The sequence below is a fragment of the Mastomys coucha genome, unplaced genomic scaffold (assembly GCF_008632895.1).
Source record: "Mastomys coucha isolate ucsf_1 unplaced genomic scaffold, UCSF_Mcou_1 pScaffold5, whole genome shotgun sequence".
Classification (NCBI taxonomy): Eukaryota; Metazoa; Chordata; class Mammalia; order Rodentia; family Muridae; genus Mastomys; species Mastomys coucha.
The window spans coordinates 77,995,942-78,016,308 of record NW_022196911.1 but is presented as its reverse complement, the minus strand read 5'-3'; the positions used below and the strand labels follow the sequence as shown (position 1 = coordinate 78,016,308).

The window sequence follows — 20,367 nt, the reverse complement described above, 5'->3', positions numbered from 1 at the left end:
TCTGTTGCTACTCTCAGTACTGAGTTGGTGGGATCATTTTGGCTCCTGTCTGACAGAGAAGGAGGAACTGGGAGATGGAGAGCCTGAGGTTTGCTGGAGCTCTTATTCCAGCTGATCCTATGAGCCCAGGACCCAAGGATCACGGCCTTCTATACTCTACCTTGAGGGTTAGGGGTTAGGATCTCAAATGGGGCCTGATTCACAAGTCAGCCTCAAATGGGCTGTACTCCTAAGTCTCTTCCCTGAAGGATAGGACAAGGTTTCCAGGAGACTGTAAGATGATGATGGCCTGTAAACCATGCCCTGTAAGAGGAAGAGCACATTCTCATGACTCAGCACTTTTTTATTGGTTTTCAAGAGGGGTTTGATGTACCCATTGGGGTTGGAGCCTGGGAGCAGAGTGTAGGGTCCTTTCGGCAGCTGTTGTACCAGTTTGTTCAATCACTGGGAGGCTCAGGGATGATGATGTATGGAATGCTTGCACCTAGGACTTTGTACAGGAAACCCTGTGCACTAGAGGCCCCACTGTGCACATGCAGGCTGAGGTGTACATTCTCACACCGTGCCCTGCATCTCAGCATCACCGCATCATTGATGCTTCACACTCGAATCCCCTGAGCATCCTGAAGAACCCCCACCTCATACCCACTCTGTCCCTGGGCGAGACACTTACTGATGGCTCCCTCATAGTTAATACACAAACCTGGATGCTGACTTAGACAAACGCCCATCCATGCAGACACCTTCGGCTAAGTAGACTTTGATGAGCACTGGCATAAAGAGTCTGGAAGCTGCACCTGTTAGATGCAAGCTACGGGCTGATCGGGCCACACCTACTGGCAACTGCCTCCTTCTCACAGCTGCTGTGAAGAAAAATGACAAGCCCTTGATGAGAGCCTCTCTGTGAATATGTGACCCTTCAACATACTCCCCAGGTGCACAGATCCCAGGAGAATGGCAGGTAATAGTCTTACTTCTCCAAGGACGTCAGAATCTGAGCCATGAAAGGGTTACTGTATAAAGGGCACCATTCAGTTAGATGTGTGCACTTCCCCCACCTGTTTGGAGTTTTATGTTCCTTCCCTCAGATTACAAGGCAGATAGGCACATGCTGTGAACTATTCACAGAGCATGAAACCTCCTTCTTCCTCTGGAACCCATAAGAAGAGACCAACCCCGGGTAACTCTGTCTCAGGGGCCAGAGGTCTCTTCTCAAAGCCTCTGCTATTCTGTTGTCCATCTGTATGTCTATGGTGTCAGTAACTCTTCTGATCAATCTCCTACCTCAAAGGACAATCCATCCACTCAGTGTCCCCCTTGAACCACAAACCCAAGACCTGTCAGCAGCATGTGAGGGAGAGGACACTCTAGGGGCTTCTGGTAGAGAGCATGTTGGCTGCACAGAGAAGGGTGATGGGTCTTGTTCAAGCCTGAGCAAAGAGGCAAGGTGGGTTTGTGGAACCTTGGGAACATCCGTGGCTGAGATCTGAGGTGGGACAAGGAATGCTAAGTCATTGTTACTGGAAGCACCAGCTTTAGGTCAGGAGCCAGATGTTCGCAGATGTCAGGGGTTCCAAGAGTATAGCGAATGCTGGCTTGCCAAGTGTGACTATTGGCTATAGCTAACTAAGCTTGTCATGGAGGAGGCAGGAGATGAATCTACAGCCTTGCTCTGGGGCCTGGAGAGGCTGGTGGGAGTGAGTTAGAAGAAAGGGAAAAAAAGGAGGTGTGGGGGACAGAGTGGAGAGAGGGGGAAGAGGGAAGGGGAGGAGGGAAAGGAAGAGGGAGAGGGAGAGGGAAAGAGAGTGGCAAGCACACATGGGTGAGCTCCTAGGGAGCATTCTGTAAGAGCAGCTCTAGCAGGTTTAATCTCACACCACTGGACCACCTCATCCCTCCTTTGTCTTCGGAGGAAGGAGGGTGTCTGGGCATGCTCACAGAACACCTACTGTGTGCTGCACAGGAAAGAAAGGGAAGAGGCTATTCATCTGACACTGTAGTGTACTACACAGAGAGACAATGGGGCGAATGGGTGTAGTGACTTGCTCAAATTCCAGGAGGATCTAGCAGGAGTCCCTGTAGCCTATACTTGGTCACTATGCATTGGGGTCTTGGGTGAGAAGTCTATGCTTTCAGACATGGGACCTCTTCTCCATCCAGGCGCTGAAAGGGATGATGAACACGGGAGTCCTGCCTTTCCCATTCTCAGACCTGGATACCTGCACATGTTCCTCACACACACTGAGGGGCTCCAGTGCTTTTTGTTTTTCTGTCTCTATCTTAAGTAACAGGGAACTTCATAGAGGAAGGACACAGGCCCAGCTTAGGTTGTGTGACTGAGAAAAGAGACTTGAGGCTGGGAACCCAAGAGGATCTCAAGCTGGCCCACCAAGAGCTATGAGAAGACTTCTCTAGGAGGTGGCTCCCAGCCTCTAAATGTGTCTGTGTAGGGAGCCTGAAGTCAGATGGGGACAGCGTAAGACAACCTCCCAATGCAGTTAGGAGAAAATCTGAAAGGTCTTTTGCAGCTGGCCTGGTCTGTTCCCACCTCCATCCAGTGTCACTCAGCTGTCCTGTGTGCTTGCTCCAGGTGTTCAACACATCAGACCTTTGCCCTCCACAGGACCGTTACACACACTGTTCCTTCTCCCAGGAACCCTTCCCCCTATTTCTAACACTGATGGCTTCTCTTCATCCCTAAGGCTTAGAGCACCTCCACCCCACCTCCCCACCCCCACTATCTACTGCTGACTCTGCCATGGTGAGAAAGACTTACTATTTTTTTTTTTTTTTTTTTTTTGCATCCCACATACCCTCCTGGAGATGAGGTGCTGCTCACATTGTTAAGGTCCTAGCGGCAAAAATTAACTTCAATCTTGTTGGAACCTCAAGTTGTTCCCTTGTAAAACGGGAAGGGGGACATCTACCAATGCAGATGTTCAGTCAGAGAGCGAAATGAAGGAGAGGTCGTGTCTCTTAGAAAGCTGCGGTAGGGAAACAGACTCTGAGAGGTAGCCTGAGCCTGGATGTCACACCAGCTGGCTGCCTGTGATGGGGATCTGCTGGAGTCCTGCCCATGCCGTCTGTCCCTGGGATAGTCACGGGCTTCTCTTTGTCTAGTATGGCTGAAGAGCTAGGAATGCATGACCTTGGAGGGGGCAGGAGTCTTCCCACATGGAACAGGGGACTATCCCTATAGGCCTTCCATAATTACCCATTCAGAGTCCATCCTCTCTGGCTGTCTGCCCCATCCAGTCCCATTTGCCCTTCAGCAGCCTCCCTTGCCTGACTGAGGACATTTGCATGAGCAGAGCATCTCTAGTCACTGCCTTTTCGCCACCTGCTCATGTGGCTCTCTCCCCACCTGAAGCCACAAATACATATGCAAAGACCAGTATATTAATTTGTGTTTGAACATGGAGCCGGGACACTGCTGAGAGAGGGGATTAGGCTGTGGCAGTGGGTAGGAGGTAGCAGATGGCTTCATCACCTCTACCTGTTGCCAATTTGTAAGGCAACAACTCCTTATTTGTGTTTAGTCATGCCCAGATCCAAGATGGCAGGGCACCCTTGATGATGGGGCTAGGGCAGGAGGGATCAGAAGGCATGGCTAGGAATTGAATGGTCTGAAAATGAATGCTTTCTCATTCTCTCCCTGGCTGGCTACTCCTAACCTCTCCAGTTCTTTGGAGCTGCAAGGAAGGAGCCAGGAAGCTGAAGACCCAGTTTTCCCATTCATTAACTGCGTGCTTTTGGGTGAATTGCTTGGCATCTCTAGGCCCCTTTGTCTGGGTGAGGAATGTGCACAGTCACACCTGATTTATTTGATCTGTGGATTGTGATATGTAAGTGGTGATGACGGCTCTGAGAACTTTTACATGGGTGATATTATAATAGTGAAGTAGTACTTACCAACAGAACTGGTAAGACAGTGGTTCTCAACCCGTGGGTTGCCACTCCTTTGGAGGGTCAAAGGACTCTTTAACAGAGGTCACCTAATACATCCTGCATGTCAGATACTTACATTACAATTCCCAACAGCAGCAAAAATTATGGCTATGAAGTAGCAATGAAAATAATTTTATGGTTGGGGATCTCCACAACATGAAACACTATTAAAGGGTCGCAACCCTTGGGAAGGTTGAGAACTACTGCTTTAAGCGCCTGGGGCCTGTGCTGAATTCTGACTTGATCACTACAGCATTGGGGACGTAGGTGAGGAATCTGTGCTTTCTGAGACTGAGTTCTCTCACTTCTGCAGTGGGGTGCAGACAGTCCCTACCTCAGGAAGACCAGATGCCTTGAAGTCAGGCACCGGCTCCCTGCCTTTTCTTGTGCACACAATCCTAAGGAATGCCTGGTGGGGTACAGGGCTCTCCAGTCTAGCCTCAGTTTAAGTACCTCCCGTGCTTCAGAGCCTGCTGGTCTGTGCCTGCAGCCTGGCTTATCTCTCTCTCCCTGCACTACCCTCCAGGTGGAAGTTTTCCCAAAGGCTGAGAAGAACCTGAGGCCTGTGATCCTATCACAGGAAAACATCTGTGAATGTTGTACAGCAGTTTCCTCCAAGGTTAAACTCTTCCATCTAAGAGGGAGGCTCCAAGGATGCAAAAGGAAGGCCAGACAACAAGGGGTTTTAGGACAGGATGTTTGTGAGGAGGTGAAGCTATAGGATGTTTTAAAGGAAGGAGAAACAAAACACTCCATCCTGCCGGGGAAGCTTCTTTAAGAATGGTAGTAAACTACTCAAAACAGCTTCAGGAAGTCCCTGAAACTGACAGGCTCTGAAACAAGGCTTCTCCATCCCCCCAAGAGTATACAAACAATACTCCCGAGAGAGTCTCTCAGACAAGCCCTGGAGAGACCCCAGGAGCTAGCTGGAAGAGGCTCAGCCATCTGAAAGCACACTCTTCAATCTGTTAAGCTGTTGCAGGCTATGTGGCATGCCCCAGATTCCCAGCTTCTGTGAGCTGTCCCCCATGCTGAGGCTGGCTCTGGTGAAGCAATTGTCTTGGAGTCATTTCTGCTCCTATAAATAACCCCTCACCCATATTCCTGCAAGTAAAACACAAAACAACAACAACAACCACCCATCACTGGTTCACCAAGAAGGGCTTTGGTAGTACCTGGGTTTCGGCTGCCATCAGTTCTGTATCTGGGGTGAGTAGTGGTTTGTTCATGTTTCCTCAGGAGTAGTATCATACAACACTGAGAAAACAGACACTCTTCTGAAGCTAGAGAAGAGGCTCAGGTACTCACAAGGTGAAGTCCCTGGCAAATGGGTCTTCATTTCCTTTATCACATGCTTGGCTGCCAAGTGGCCTGCTTCCCACCACATCTAAACCTGACCTTCTAGCCTTCCTTCATGCTTTCCTACCCATATTTACTACCAAGAAAGCTCTTTTTACTCTGATGAGCTAGGTTTACATTAGGGGTTTACAGTGGATAACCCAACTGATGCTTGTCTATGCCTTATAGGTCAGTTCAATGATAGCATGCAGGACTCATTGTAACCAGCATTCTTATTGGGCTTCATGGTTGCTTGGGTAAATGACTTAACCAAACCCCTTATAACTTCACATCTTTCCTTCCCCTCCTCTTCTCTTCTCTTCCATTCATTCTCCCTCTCTTTTTGGTCTAATGTATTCCAGGATGACCTTGAACTCCTCATTTAGCCAAAGGTGACCTTGAACTTCTTGTCCTCTTGCCTCTACTTCCCAAGTGTTGGGATTACAGATGTACTACCACAACCAGTGTGCATAACATTAGGGAGCTGAGCCCAGGTCATTGTGCTTACTCGGCAAGGCTCTCTATCAAGTGAGCTACATCCCCAGCCTGAGCCTCAGTTTCTTCAATATAATGAAGGAAGTGAGATTCCCAGGGTTAATGCCAGGACAGAGGGGATGTGCCGTGCTCAATATCCAGCATGGCTGTACATTCTGTATGCATGATACGTTGATGCTCTCTTGGCCAAAGACCTGTGGTATCGCTCCCATATGAAATCATGGGGCAAACAAGGCCTGTGGGTTTGTTAGGAAATTATCATTTAGAGAAACTTGTTCAGGGGTTATCTCTTAACTGAGAAATCATTTTATCTCTCCTTGGCCTTCAAATTTGTCTCAGGGAAATATATAATTATTAGAGATGAGATGAGGGAGTGAATGGAGGTACAGAATACTCCTTGGGGCAAATGGGGAGGAGAAAGAAGATGATGATGATGAGGAGAAGGCGGTGGCAGCGGCAGCAGCATCAATGACAGCAACAGTTGGCTGTGGTAGACCTGGGCTGTTTGGAGCCTGTGTGAGGAAGAGAGAAGAGGACCAGCAAAGTGGACAAGGTCAGGAAGGACAATAGGCTGGAGAAAGGCAAAGTTCAGATTCTAAACCCCTTCTTCCAGCTCTCTTCCTTCTGTAGCATCTCCACTGGTCCTACATTAGATTCCACACCTGACTGGAGTCCTCCTCAAGTAACACCCCCCCTGTCTCCCCCTCGTCTCCATGATTGACTTGGGGAGTAGACTGCAGGGATCAGAAGAATGTCTCCTAGGTCAAGGGGACATTAAAGAGATAGCTCTCCCACCCAGTCACTTCTGCCTGTGGCTTCTCCTTTCTTTTGTTTTTTGTTTTTGTTTTTGTTTTTTTTTTTGAGACAGGGTTTCTCTGTGTAACCCTGGCTGGCCTCACTCTGTAGACCAGGCTGGCCTCAAACTCAGAAATCCACCTGCCTCAGCCTCCCAAGTGCTGGGATTAAAGGAGTGCGCCACCACCTCCCATTGGCTTCTCCTTTCTTAAGTGGTGGCAACATGGGGTAGTGGAGAGGAGAAGGTCCAACTTGGATGTGAGTGTGTACTCTTTTGGGTACCCATGGAAGAGGTGACTGTAGGCAAATCACTGAATTTCTACCTCTGGGCATGCAGTGTGGTGTGGCTGCCTCCCCGCCCCGCCCCACCCCTGTCCCGGCCCCAGTCTCTGCTTACAGGTCACTAAGCATAAAGGAGGTTAGGGATTGTGTGCACTATAGTCCATGCCTCTGTCCATCTGACCCAAGTCCGGGTCTTTCATGCTGGAGCCCCATTGCATTGGTACGAGTCCTTGGTGTGGCAGAAAGCTCCAGGAGCCATCTAGATCAGGAATGCGTGTGTGATTACATCAAATCTTTTAAATGATGGTCTGCAGCCTGTCCATGTGCCTTTTACAAGCCTTTCCTGTCTCAGTAGACTGCCTGGACAGCCTCTGCTGCAATTAAAACATGAGCAGAGAGGTAAGAAACCCTGCTTGGACCAGTCCATGTTTGGGGTTCTATGTATGTTGTTTAATCCTCACATGGCCCTTGAGGCTGGTGTAGCTATGTTTTCGAGGTAGCCCCAGGGGTTGCTGCAGTTAGGTGACTTGCCCAACGTGAGTGGGAGGCGGGTCTGGGGCAGGAAGTCACAGCTGCCTGGTCTCTTCTAAGACCTCCTGTTCCTCTTCCCAGCTCACAGGCTTCTCGGCCACAGCGGTACTCACAGAGCACAGCAGCCCTCCTGACTCAGAAGTCTCGATCTTCTCTGACATCTGGACTTGCAGATTAGAGTGTCCTTCCTTGAGCTGTTAGTTCAAGGTGTCTCCTGAAAGGGACAACAAGCACAATTATTAATAGCCACTCACAACACAGTGTAAAGTGGAGGCAGACAGGGACCATGGCAAAGAGGCCCACAGCTTCACCCGTCAGTGTGCGTGAGCAAGAGGTGGCTGACAGAAACAGTCATAACCTTGATCTAAAATGCAATGTTTACCAAGAAGTAGCTGTTCTTGGAAACCTAGCAACCGGTGACTTGGGTTGTGAGGATGGAGGATCCTGTCAGAACTACATGGAGGAAAAATCACAGGGCAGAGGGTTGCCTGGGCACTTGGGAAGGCCAGGAAGGCCATGACCCCTCAGAAAGGACAGAAGGAAGCAGGTGCTTCTGAGAGCAAAGAGAACCCCAGGGTGGGCCAGAGCTCTAGTCCTCCATCTCAGAAGACTCTTCCCAGTTTCCAACAGATTCTAGAAGGCAGCCCAGCACAGGAGTTGGAGGTGGTAGGCGGGGGCTACTCAGCACCGCATGCATTCTGTTGGAATTAAGATGCGTTTCATTCGGCGCTCCAGCACTGCATGCCAACGTTTTCATCAGCTTGTGGAGAAATGAGAGAAACATGAGCGAAGTTTTCCATAAGCTGAATTTATTCATGTTCAATACGATTGTCCTTTTTCTCCCTTCCCTGGGTCTGTAGCTTCTCTCCTCTCTAGGTGTGAAAGTATTCTCTCCCCTCTAAAAAGAGGCTGACTGTAAACCAGCTGAGTTCTTGGCAGCCTGTAAAGACGGCGACTTTGTGAATCCTCCAATTTTTTTTCTTGCTGAACCGCAAAATCCTCAAGTCAGAGGAAGGTGGAATTGTATGTTGTCACTCGGCATTTGCTCAATTCCTGCTCAATCTCAGGACAATATATTTTTTTTTTCTGGCTAGCACAGACAGCCTTTGAAATTCAAATACCTCAACCTTGTGCTTAAATTTAATAACCTTTCTTTATGTCTGCACGGTAACAGACATTATATTCCACATACCTGGTAATTTGGGGGGAAGGAGCCATCTTTTCCACATGGCCATGTCTTTCTGCCTTTCTGCATCTGTGGTACTAGGAATGAAACATGCTCGAACCTATAAAGATCTTATGAAAAGACTCTGTATATGATCCCCTGGCCTAGGACAAGGCAGTGAAAGAAAAGGATATATCTTGGCCTGTTCAGGATACTATGGCAAATAATCTTAACCCTTTCTCAGTTGCTGAAACCAAAATGTCTGAAGGTTGGAAGTCTGAAAGCAGGGTGCTGGTAGGTCACACCTCTCCTTGCTTTTAGACGGTTGTTTTTGCCTGAATTTGCATGGTAGAAAGTGCTAGCTAGTCCAATGGCTTCTTCTTTTAGTATGTTTGTAGATGCTTGTACCTGTGTATGCAGGGGCTGTGTGAGTGTGTGTGTTTGTGTGTGTGTGTAGGTAAGAGATCAACTTGAGGGTGTTATTCCTCAAGATGGAACTTACCTTGTTCATGCATGGGTGCATGATGTTTGTGTGTTTGTGTGTGCACATGTGTGTGGGAGTATATGTGTATTCATGTGTGTTCGTGTGCGTGTGGAGGCCAAGGTTTGATATTGTCTTCTTCAATTTCTAGCTACATTATTTTTAAGATAGACTATCTCATTGAACCCAGAGCTCATTAATTTAGCTAGGTTGGTCAGCCAGTGAGAACTAGAAATCTGCCAGCCTCTACTTCTCCAGCACATATCTGGATTTTTCCATGAGTGCTGTGAATTTGAACTCAAGTCTATATGGTTTCAAAGGAAATACTTTGCTACCTGAGCCATATCCCTAGTTCTCTCTATTGTGTTTTCAGACAGGACTCTAAGGGGATCTGGGGTTCTCCATTAGGCTGGGCTGGCTGGTCAGTGAGCCCCAGGTACCCTCTGCTTCCATCTCTCATTGTGCCTGGCTTTTCATGAGGCGTCTGGGTATCTGACCTGGATTCACACATGCACACAGCAAACACTTTACAAACTAGGACTTCTCTCCCAGTCCTCTCTGGCTTCTTCATATAAGGACACTGATCCTTTTCATGATGGCTCCACATTCCTGAAGTAAGGGTGCTAGGCCCTTAAGCTATACTATAGAGAATGCAGTGGGAGAAAAGAGTGTTGGGAATTCACAATGATAGTGATCAAGAGCAAGGAGCTTGGTAACTGACTTGTCTGGTGAGTGAATCCAAGGCCACAGCCTGAGAATAGAGAGCAGTGTCCTGTGTCCTAACAAATGTTTGGCTGTGCTCCTGCAGCTGCAGAATAGATGATGGAACAAAATAGCCTATTCTTGTTGTGACGGCTAATCTAAATTCTGGACTTAATAGGATCTATAGTCACCTGGGAGGCATGTCTGTAGGCGTGCTTATGGGGGATCATGTTGATTAGGCTATTGAAGGTAGGAAGGCAAGCCCACTGTGGGTGGCACCATTCCCCTGGCCTAGGATCTGGGACTGTATAAAAGGAGAGTATGAGCTGTGGACAAGCGTTTATTACTCCTCTTTTCTTGACTGCAGATGCAATGTGGCCAGCTGCCTCAAACTCCAGCCACTGTGACTTCCTGTCATAGTAGACTATAGCCTCCAACTGTGAGCTGAAGGGAACCCTTCCTTCCTTCCATTGGTTTTGTCATGGTATTTTATCATAGCAGCCCCAAAAAGCAACTAAGACTGCACTTGCTTTGCCCCAGGTTCCATCAGGTAAAGCAAGGAGCCTATATCCTTCTTGTCTAGAGAATGTTGCAGTGGAATGAACTTTAGCTTCTCTTCTGAAACCTTCTCCTCCACCTATCAGATTACAGCCACCCTTCCTGTGTGGGGGATATCGGAAGGGAGAAAAGGAAGGGTGTAGGTGGAATTCTTGACTCTCATGGTCTCAGGGGAAGGTGAGGGTGAGCAGAGACCCAGGTGTAGCATTTTCCCCTGCAGTAACAAAATACCATCGGTAAAAGACTGAGTATGCGTGTGTGTGTGTGTGTGTGTGTGTGTGTGTGTGTGTGTGGTGTGTGTGTGTGTGTGTGTATTAGTTATCAGGGCCCAGTCCTTAGCATGTTACTTAGGACAAACACATTGGGAAGAGACTAGGGTAGAGGACACAGTGCAGTGCCTAGCCATGCTCATGGACACATACCCAGAAACTCCTCTTTGTGGTTGCACATGGAGTTGGAGAACTGACAAGGCATTCTGAGGAGGAGGAGGAAGACCTCACCTCTTCTTCTAGGCCAGTGTCTCTCAACCTTCTTAATGCTGCAGTCCTTTAACACAGAGGCACTTACTCTATGGTGACCCCCAACCAAAATTGATTTTGGATTTCATAGCTGTGATTTTGCAACTATTATGAACTGTAATGTAAATGCCTGTGTTTTCTGATGGTCATAGGTGACTTTAGTGAAAGCGTTGTCCAACCCCCTGAAGAAGTTGAAACCCACAGGTTGAGAACCACTGTCCTGGGCAAGTTGGGTGACTAAGTTAGACTGGCTTTACATCTCCAGGAAGGAGCTAGAGGAGAGGGGGCTGCACCAGCACTGAGGCCATTGAGGATGGTCACAGGTAGTCACAAAACCACTTTTTTTTATCAGGTGTCCTGGATTCAGATCCCGTCTGTGTCGCCCTGATAGTTTAATTTCACCTGAGGTCTGGAGCTGTATGTGCAGCCTTTCTCTTAGCATCTCTTCGGGCTGTTGGCTTTGTCCTTGCTCACTTGCATGGCCTACAGGGTCCTGATCTTGGGAAATGGCAAGTCTGTTCTTCCAGATGTTCAGGCTAACCCCCCCCCCCCAGTGCTATCCATGATGTCTGTCTTTCCCAGACCACAGCCCATCATCAGGCTACTTTGTCAGGATGGGAACAGCTCCAGATACCAAGTACATACTCTTTTCCTGCTACATACTCTGGTTTGATGTCATGGCACATCTTATATTGTGAGTCACTGATGAGCTTCCTTGTGGATCTCCTGCCAGACCTATCCATGACATAGTGACCCTGTTAATGTGAAGGCTACATTGTGTCATTAATGTGTCCCAAGGCCTCCGATGATTTACCCCTTCTGTTACACAAACAAACACACACACACACACACACACACACACACACACACACACACACACACACACACGTTGGCCTATAAGGACTAGCAAGCACTGACTTCTTGCCCCTTCTGACTTCTCTCCTTTCTGTCTTATTTTCTGACCTGGCTTTCTTGCCAGTCCTTAGGTGGATCTCCATGTCACCTCTCAGGGCTTTTGTCACATCTGTTGTGTCCTCCTGTAAAATGACCCTTTTGGGTACTGAATGTCCCTTTCACAGGGTTTCTCTAAGACTATTGGAAAACACAGATATTTATGTTACAATTCACAACAGTAGCAAACTTACGGCTATGAAGTGGCAACAAAAGTAATTTTATGGTTGGAGGTTTACCACAGTATGAGGAGCTGTATCAAAGAGCTGCAGCATTAGGAAGGTCGAGCACTGCGCTTTAAACCCTCACCATCACGAATGCCCCTCTACACTTTATTGCTTCTTCTCCTTGGCTGTCAGTTGTCAATGCCCACAAATATGTGTGTGTGTGTGTGTGTGTGTGTGTGTGATATAAAAAGAGAAGTGCAAATGTGTATACATATGTATGGAAGCAAGTGGAAAGTTGTGGGTATTGAATTAATCAGGGTTCTAAAGGAACAGAACTGGTTGAATGAAAAACAAAAAGGCACTTATACAGACTGGTTCACAGGCTATGGTCCAAGTAGTCTGCAATGGAGGTCTCACATCAGAAAGCCTGAGAATGTGGTAGTGGTCAACTCACTGAAGATGGATGTCTCGGCAGTTGCAGTCAGACTCTGGAGTCCTGGAGGATCCCTAAAGAGCTGTCAGTCTCCAGTCTACATTGGGATCCAAAGACGTTAGATCAGATACAGATGAAAGGACCTCTCAGGGTGGATGATCTTGCCAATAAGAATGCGAGCAAGCAAGGAAAAAGCAGTACTTCCCTCTTCCAAATCCTTTTGTGTGGGCTGCCACTGGAAAAATCCCTCACAGGTACGCCCGGCTACTTGGGTTTAGCTGGTTCCAGACTTAGCCAAGTTGACAACCAAGATTAGCCATCACAGGTGTCATCCTGAGAATCCATCCACTTCCTTTGAGGCAGGGTCTCTCATTGGCTTGGAGCACACCGATTTGGCTAAATTGGTCATCGAGACCCAGAGACCTTTCTATCTCTGTATATTTATATAATAGGATGTAATAACTCAGTAACCACAACAGATAACACGTGCACACACACAGTTGAACCTCAAAGACATGTTAACTGAAAGGAGCCAATATATTGTGACTCCACTTGCATGAATCTTGTGAAGCATAGCACATTTGGTGTCCCTGGGATGAAGTTGGAAAGTAGGATTCACTCTCATCAAAGGCCCTTTTATAATGATCAAAGCATTCAAATATTCTAAGCATAGGTTGTTGGCGTGGGTCATACATTGTGTATTTATTGAAATTGTTGAATATAATGCTTAAACACTTATGATGGGTGAATTTGTTGTGTTGATCACATCTCAACCACGCTATTTAAGAAGTTCCTGAATGGAGGCTCCTCATGGAGTTTTCTTAGAGTTCCTGGAAAGGGGTGGTGGTGTGTAGAGAGAATCTATGGGCCTCTGTTTTCTTCCTTCTGGCTTCCAGGGTGAACTGACACCCCTGGCTATGAATGGAGCCCCGTGAGCCTCAGAAAGGGCGACTTCATAGGGTCAGATCTGCACTGAGCATAGAAATGGTGATACTGCGGGTGGCAGAAGATAGGCGGGTGTCCAGCAAGAAAGATCTGAAGTCAGCAAAGGCTTCGGGAAAGCAGAAGGGCAGCCAAGGGAAGAAATGCAGGCTGTGGAGAGCCCCAGGACCGCCGGAGGGAATGAGAAGGGCATTTTACAAATACATCAGGGGGAGAGAGATACTTGAAAGCTGCCTGGCCCATTAATAAATGAGAAGGGAAATAAAATTAATGATGATGATAAAAACGGCTGAGCCGCTGAAGTGCTTTGTAAAATTGGTCTTTAACAAGGAAAAGAAGAAAAAAAAATCCAAGGGATGGGTAATTGGAAATGGACAGGAGCCTTGTCTATGGAGCTGATGAAGGGTAGGGGTGAATTCTTAGAACAATTGGATCATGTCTGTGGGCTTCAAACCATCCTGGCCGGATATAGACCTTGGATCTGGAGAGAATTAACTGATGAAGTTATTAAATCCTTGGCAGGTATTTTAACTATATGCATTTTGGGGGCAGGCTTGGAGGTAGCAAGGCCTTGGAGATTCATAAGACACGCATACACACACATACACACACACACACACACACACACACACACACACACACACACACTGAGAGAGACAGACAGAGAGAGACAGAGACAGAGAGAGACAGACCGAGTCCACAGTTGAACCTCAAAGACATGCTAAACGAAAATAGCCAATATGTTGCCTATGTTGAGGTCCTGTGTTGGGCCTTGCACCATGCTGGGTGCCTTGCATGTATGTTCTTCTAGCTTTTGGGGAACCCTTCACAGCATTCTACAGGGTTATGAGAGCCCATTTTACATGCAGGAACTTTGAGGATCAGAGAGTTCATGTGTCCACCTTAGTTACTCAGCTTGCCAATGTGTGTGTGTGTGTGGGGGGGGGGGACAGGACTGGAATCCATGCATTTCATCGGAGGCCCTTTTGTATTAACCAGCAATATTGGCTAACTCTCAGTATCTGGTTCCAGGCTTCACAGAGAGAGAGAGACTCCTACCTGCCAGCCACCTCCTTCTAGTCAGGCCTCTGTCCCAAAGTGTTGGTGTTTTTAATGGTACTGACTCGGGGTTTGGAAGGAACGTTTCAGAGTTTCCACACTGAGGAGAAAAAAGTGGGTAGAGGTTGACCAGCAATGACACCCATTCTCAGGAGGGTGGGGACAGGAAAGAGCCACCAGCAGGAAGAGACGTTGGTCTGTCCCCACCCAGGTGTCCAAAGTCTGACCTTACGATGATCCTCAGCCTTAGCTCTGACCCTCAGCTTGCCTTCTGGGCTGTTAGTCAAGGGCTCACGCCATTTCCTGTCCTTGCTGCTGGGCAGTTAATGCAGGTGTTCCTGTTACTGGGTGAGGGTGAAGTGGGATAAAGTGTGTAGAACTGAACAGCTCTGATCCCATCCCACCTGGGGCCTCATCACTCTGGGGGCCTGTGCCCAGTGTGATGAGAACCCACCTGTGGTCAGTTAAAACCCTGATCTGTCCAAACCCTGGTCCCGACTCTGAGCACCCCACCTGCTCCCTTCCATGACTCTGCTGTATAAGGCTTCCAAGCTTCCTCACTGGGCTTCTCAAGACTTGCTCTGGTGGACACTATATTAGCAATGCCACACAAACAGGGCATGACTTGGGTTTAGGTGGCCAGGCATCCCTCTTGTTCCTTTTCTCTGCTGTGTGATGCCCACTGTCTGGGGCAGAGAACAGGAGCTTCAGAGAAGGGTATCCCACCAGCCACATCCTCTAAAGCAGTGCGTCTCAAGCTTCCTAGTGCTGCGACTCTAATACAGGTCCTCACATCATGGTGACCCCTAACCATCAAGTTACTTTGTTGCTACTTCAGAGCTGTAATTTTGCTTCTGTTACGAATCCTAATGTAAACAGTCTGTTTTCTGGTGGTCTTAAGCCACCCTTAGGAGACCTTATGAGAGAGCTATTTGAGCCTCTTCAAGGGGCTTCGAGCCACAAGTTGAGAACCCCTGCTTTAGTTGGGGAAACAGGGCTCCTTAGCGACTGTGGCTCAGTGGATACGTGTGCAGCTGAATTTAGATCAGTTCAAAGTCAGCTTGGTTGAATACCCTAGATACCAAATACTCATTGATACATACCACTTGGGGATTTGTGGTTGTTCGTTACATAGCAGTAGCCAACTAATAATACATAGTCATGCACATAGTGTGCCCTCACAGCTCCGAGCTCCCCAGATCCTGTGTAAAACCTCTTTTCACTTCAAGTTAATTAAATTGGAAACAAAAGAGCATCCCTTTCCGTGTCAGGCAGGATATGTACAGAAGTTTGGATTTCTGTCTTTGGGAAGCTTTGCCTGGGGAAGACAGGGAAGCAAACATGATTGTAAACAAGGAAGTTGCTGAAGGTGTCCCGGAGGAAAAGTCCCCTGAGTCAGGCCTTGGAGGAGGTAGCAGCAGCCAAGACAGGAAGGAAGTACAGCCTGGATGGACCTGGGAGCACAAAGTGAGGGCTGTGTGTACAGAGGCAAAGCCCAGGTCTAGCCTTGACAGTTTGAAAGCCCCTAACCAACGTTGTTTGTTTGTTTGTTTGTTTGTTTAAAAGGCATTGGTCGTGGCACTTGATGAACTGGGACACTCCATTAAATGGAAAAGTGGCCTAAGATGTGATAAAACTCAAAGACACTGAAGGAATAAAAGACTCCCCGTGTTACTGCCGATGCAATAAACAGCTTAATCCAGGCCCGCCAAGGCGCAAAGGTAATTACACACCCACACCTGCTCCTGAAGTCAGGCCAGGTCCAGAGTGGCCCCAGCCAAACTGGTGGGTATGCAGAGTGGAAGGAGCCTCAGTTTGGGTCCTCTGCCTGGCACAACCCTCACTCTACTGTCCCTGCCACCCCCTGAGACACAGACCTCCTGGCTTCTCCTACTCTCTGGCTGTTCCAATTGCTGCTCACTTTCTGCGGGGGGGTGGGGGGGGGTGGTTAGTGGAGGTGAGAGGGAAGGTGGTATTGGGACCTTATGGTGGACAACATAGCCATCTCACAGGACTTACTCCACCCCCTCCCCCCACTTCCCCTTCTAGGAGTGAGGAGCCTAGCCCCAGTGTGTGATTTCAGAGTTAATCTGTCTGCACTAATTAAATATTGATGGCTGTTAAATATTCATGGGGCGTTTTAGCTGGCAGGTTTGATGTCTCCAGGCTCTGCTGCTGCTCTGAGGATAGAATCTTTTTGGCTGGTCACTCTGTATGCCCCACCTTCCCCCATTGTTGCTGGCCATAGCTTCGACCTCCCTTGTTATATGCTCTGTTTTGGTCCCCAGACACCAGGGTCCATTTCCCTCCATGTCTTGGGTAGTCTCTATTAAAGCCTTGGGAGAGGGGCTTCAGCTTTGGTTGTAGGGTGGCTGGGGATGGACACAGAGAATGTAGACTGGAGCGCGTGGGAAGCTCAGAGGCTGCAGACAGACAGGGACTCTCTCTAGTGAGAGTCCATTCTCCCTAGTGGACTGGAAATGTTGGGAGATAAAGCCAGACACAGCTCCATCCTCAAGGTGTAGATCCTGGGGAACAACCATTGAAAGGGCTGCAGTACACCCTGACAGAGATCCCGGGACGCCTTCCCAGAGCACAATTTCAGGCAAGCTTCTGAGCAAAGGCTGGGCGTTAGCTGAGTCAGTAGGAGGCACCTTGCATAGAAGATCTCTGTCAAGGGACCTGCATGAGTGAGCACCTGAACTTGAGGGGCAGGTGGCTCAAGGATTTGGCATTATAGCTATTCTGTTTCCAGCTCTGAAACAAAGTTACAGAGGCTTTGACAGCATCGTCTGTCATCTCACTGGACTCGAAGCTCAAAGCTGGGATTCAAGCCTCACTTTGGGGCACAGAGTTGGCCCTCTCACAAATAACAGGGCCAGCAAATACCTTTTTCTAACCCCATTTTTTTTCAGTCAGGATTTTGTGATTCTGTCTTCTGGTTTGAATGGCAGAGGCCATTTCTTGGAGGAGGATGCTCGCATGAGAAAACCTGTTGGTCCCATCATGCAGTTCTTCTTAACTGACTCAGCTCAGAACTTGTTTCATCTTCCTACAACCATCTAACAAACATCGTGCACCATGCTGTAGGGCTGCAGAATCAAAGGAGGCTAAACCCTTACTTATTCCCTAGAGGCCACCACTGGAGAATGAAGAAAAGCAATGAATGAGGAAGAGAAATATATCTACCCTTCCACCCACCCACCTTTGCGTTGATTCACCCATTTATATGCATCTACCTGCTCACCCATCCATGCAGCCATCATCCATCTATCTATTCACCCATATGTCTATATACATCTAACAACATATATGTCCATGTATTATCCATCCATGTATCCATTGTTTGTTGTTCCATCTATCCATCCATCCTTCAATCTTTCCATCCTTTCTCCCCACCCAACCATTCATCTTGATATAACTTCTATGGGGGAAAAATGAAGACAAGTAGGATGGAAGGGGAAGACAGACAGGTCAGGAAGGGTCTTGCTGGATGGGTTCTTGTGCGTTGGGACTTTGAGATTCAGGAGGTGAGAGTGAGAATTGGGGAGAAGTAAAGGGGGTACAGGGTATTGAGAAAAGAGGGAAAGGCATTCTGGTGGGTGAGATGCTCAGCCATGGAATAAGTATTGGGCCTGATCAGAGTTGAAGGGGACAGAGTAGATGGGGCTGGGGAGAAGAGATGAGAGAGCAGTGGTAGAGGTAGCTCATAGAGCCCTGTGCTCTTACAAGATCTGTGGCTTTTGTAGAGAAAAGATGGAGGCCCTGGGTGACCTGTGGAATAGAGAGATGGCAAGACCTGACTCGTCATCGTTTAACAGTATTGCCCTGGATATTGTGAGAATGGACAAAGGAACAGTGAGGAATCCTAGAGCCAGGCAGAACTGACTGAGTCCTCCTAGGCCTGGAGCCTGCATGGTGATTTTGACAGGTCTTGTCTGTCCTCTAGTGGCTGTAATTAGGAGTGCACCTAGTGGAGCTTTTCAGATTTCATAAGGCCATTCTGTCGATCTAGTCCGCAGATAGTTTTCTCTACTGTGTGCTGGGTACTTACAGGCTCAGAAAATAATTAAACACCCTCACAAAATCCAATGCCTAGTAGAAGGAAAGACCTCCCAAGCCAACTTTAAGGCACTGGTCCTTAGTTGGTGTGGTCTTCGGGATGCCAGGAGATTTCAGCTGTTACCTGTGAGATGGGGATGGGCTTGCTACCTACATGTAGTACCTAGAATCCTGAATGCATCAGGGCTTCTCCTGTGGCACAGAGCATCCCCCAGCCTCCATGTACCCTCTGGTCCCAGATATCAGTGGGTGTGGAAGTCGAGGAGACCTGCTCTAAGACTCTGTATCAGGTGCTATAGCAGAAGAGATGAGGAAAACATTGGGTTGCAGAGGTGAAGTTACTGAGAATGACTCATTCCTTCCCAGGTTTGTGAGTCTCAACCTGCCATGAAGGGAGAAAAGGGATTTTCCAGGTGGAGAAAGAACAGATGTAGCCAAGGAAGCTGGCTTGGCTGGCTGACCATGGGCTCCCAGGATGTCTGCATAGGTATGCATGACTTCACAGGCAGCCCAGTGTACACACTGTCTTTGTAATGATTCTCTGAATCTTCTCTGTGATATACTCTGGTCAGGGTAACAGTCCAGGGCTTTTCTAGGAAAGTCCAGCAGCTCAGTGTGGCTGGAGTGAGGGGAGGTACAGCTGGTGGTGAGGGCAGAGTGTGGCTGGCTGTCAGTGTTGGGGACATCAGGGTTCACTGGCAGTTGTCAGCAGGGGATGACAGCAGTTGCTGAATCGGTGTGTCCCTTCCTGCAGTCTCCTGAGGACTGCAGACTTGGGTCAAGGTAGAAGAGCATCAGGGATCCAGGTAGGAGTGAAGAGAGATATGATTTCTTCCCATGAAGGCCAAGAACCCCGAGAGGTGATTTCTCTCTCTCTCTCAATCTTGCATAGGCCTTTCTCCAGCCAGAATGAGTAACTGGATTGTGTGTGTGATGGGGAGGGTTAGGGAAACTGGGGTTCAGCTTGAACTTGGCCATGGGCCTGCTGCCTCCACTCACTCTGGCTCTGGTTTCTGTTTGTATCCCAAAAACACAAGGGGCAGGTTGTCTCGAAGGGACTTTCCAGCCTTACCTCTATTCTTGATCTGCTCTGAGATGTGTATCGTGTCTCCAGGGAGCCTTGAGGAGGGACTGGCTAGTGGGGACTGTTTCTAGGACGAAGATTATTGATTCTCTTGTAGAAGACAGTCCTTAGCACGTGAATCATTAAGACTGGAGACCCCTTTTGAACATCACTCCTGGGATCTGGGACAGCCTCAGAAAGCTGTTATTGGAGGCCTCTGCCTGCCAGGCTGAGTTTCTGGAAAGCAGGAAGCAGTCTGTGTGTAGAGACAGCAGAAAGGGCAGAGCCCAGAGCCATCAGGGAGCGGCTGTCGTGCTATTTACAGATGGCTTAACCAAGTGGGCAGAGATGACGGCAGATGGGATGAGACAAGACCCAGAGAGGAGGGGGCTCTAACAAGGCAGCCTCCCAGCTGCGGGTAGCAATTCTTAGCTCCGAAAGAGAGTCTCCACAGGCAGGGAAGAGTGCCTTCCCAACAGTGGATTTGAGGACAGAGCAGTAGACTCATTTGGCAAGGATGAGCCATGTGGCAGAGTAGACACTGTGTGCTGACACCTGTTACAGCCAGCTTCCTAGCCATCTCTTATGATATCTTTTCTTCCTATCAGCAGGTACAGATACAAAGCTACAATGCCACATATACACAGGAACCACATTACACACCATGCACACACACACAAACCACACTCTGCACACTATACACATCTCACACCATATACATACCCCATACCACACATACAAACCACCTAAACATATGCACAAACCATGCCACACTGGTTCAGAGATACAAATGATTCAAACAGGGAACATCTAGGAGCAGATTTGATTGCCTGGGAGCAGATTTGATTGCCTGGCCAAGGTCTCTTGTTTTTTCATG

The 20,367-nt window shown here is 48.3% G+C and overlaps 1 long non-coding RNA gene across 1 annotated transcript; it reads right to left on the bottom strand.

Moving 5' to 3' along the window:
- Window positions 1-7,290: 7,290 nt before the first annotated feature.
- On the bottom strand, window positions 7,291-17,340 carry LOC116078279. The gene is made up of 3 exons (XR_004113472.1): window positions 17,255-17,340; window positions 14,366-14,465; window positions 7,291-7,603 (listed from the first exon to the last, which is right to left on the bottom strand). It is a non-coding gene; the product is annotated as an uncharacterized LOC116078279 (long non-coding RNA).
- Window positions 17,341-20,367: the final 3,027 nt, after the last annotated feature.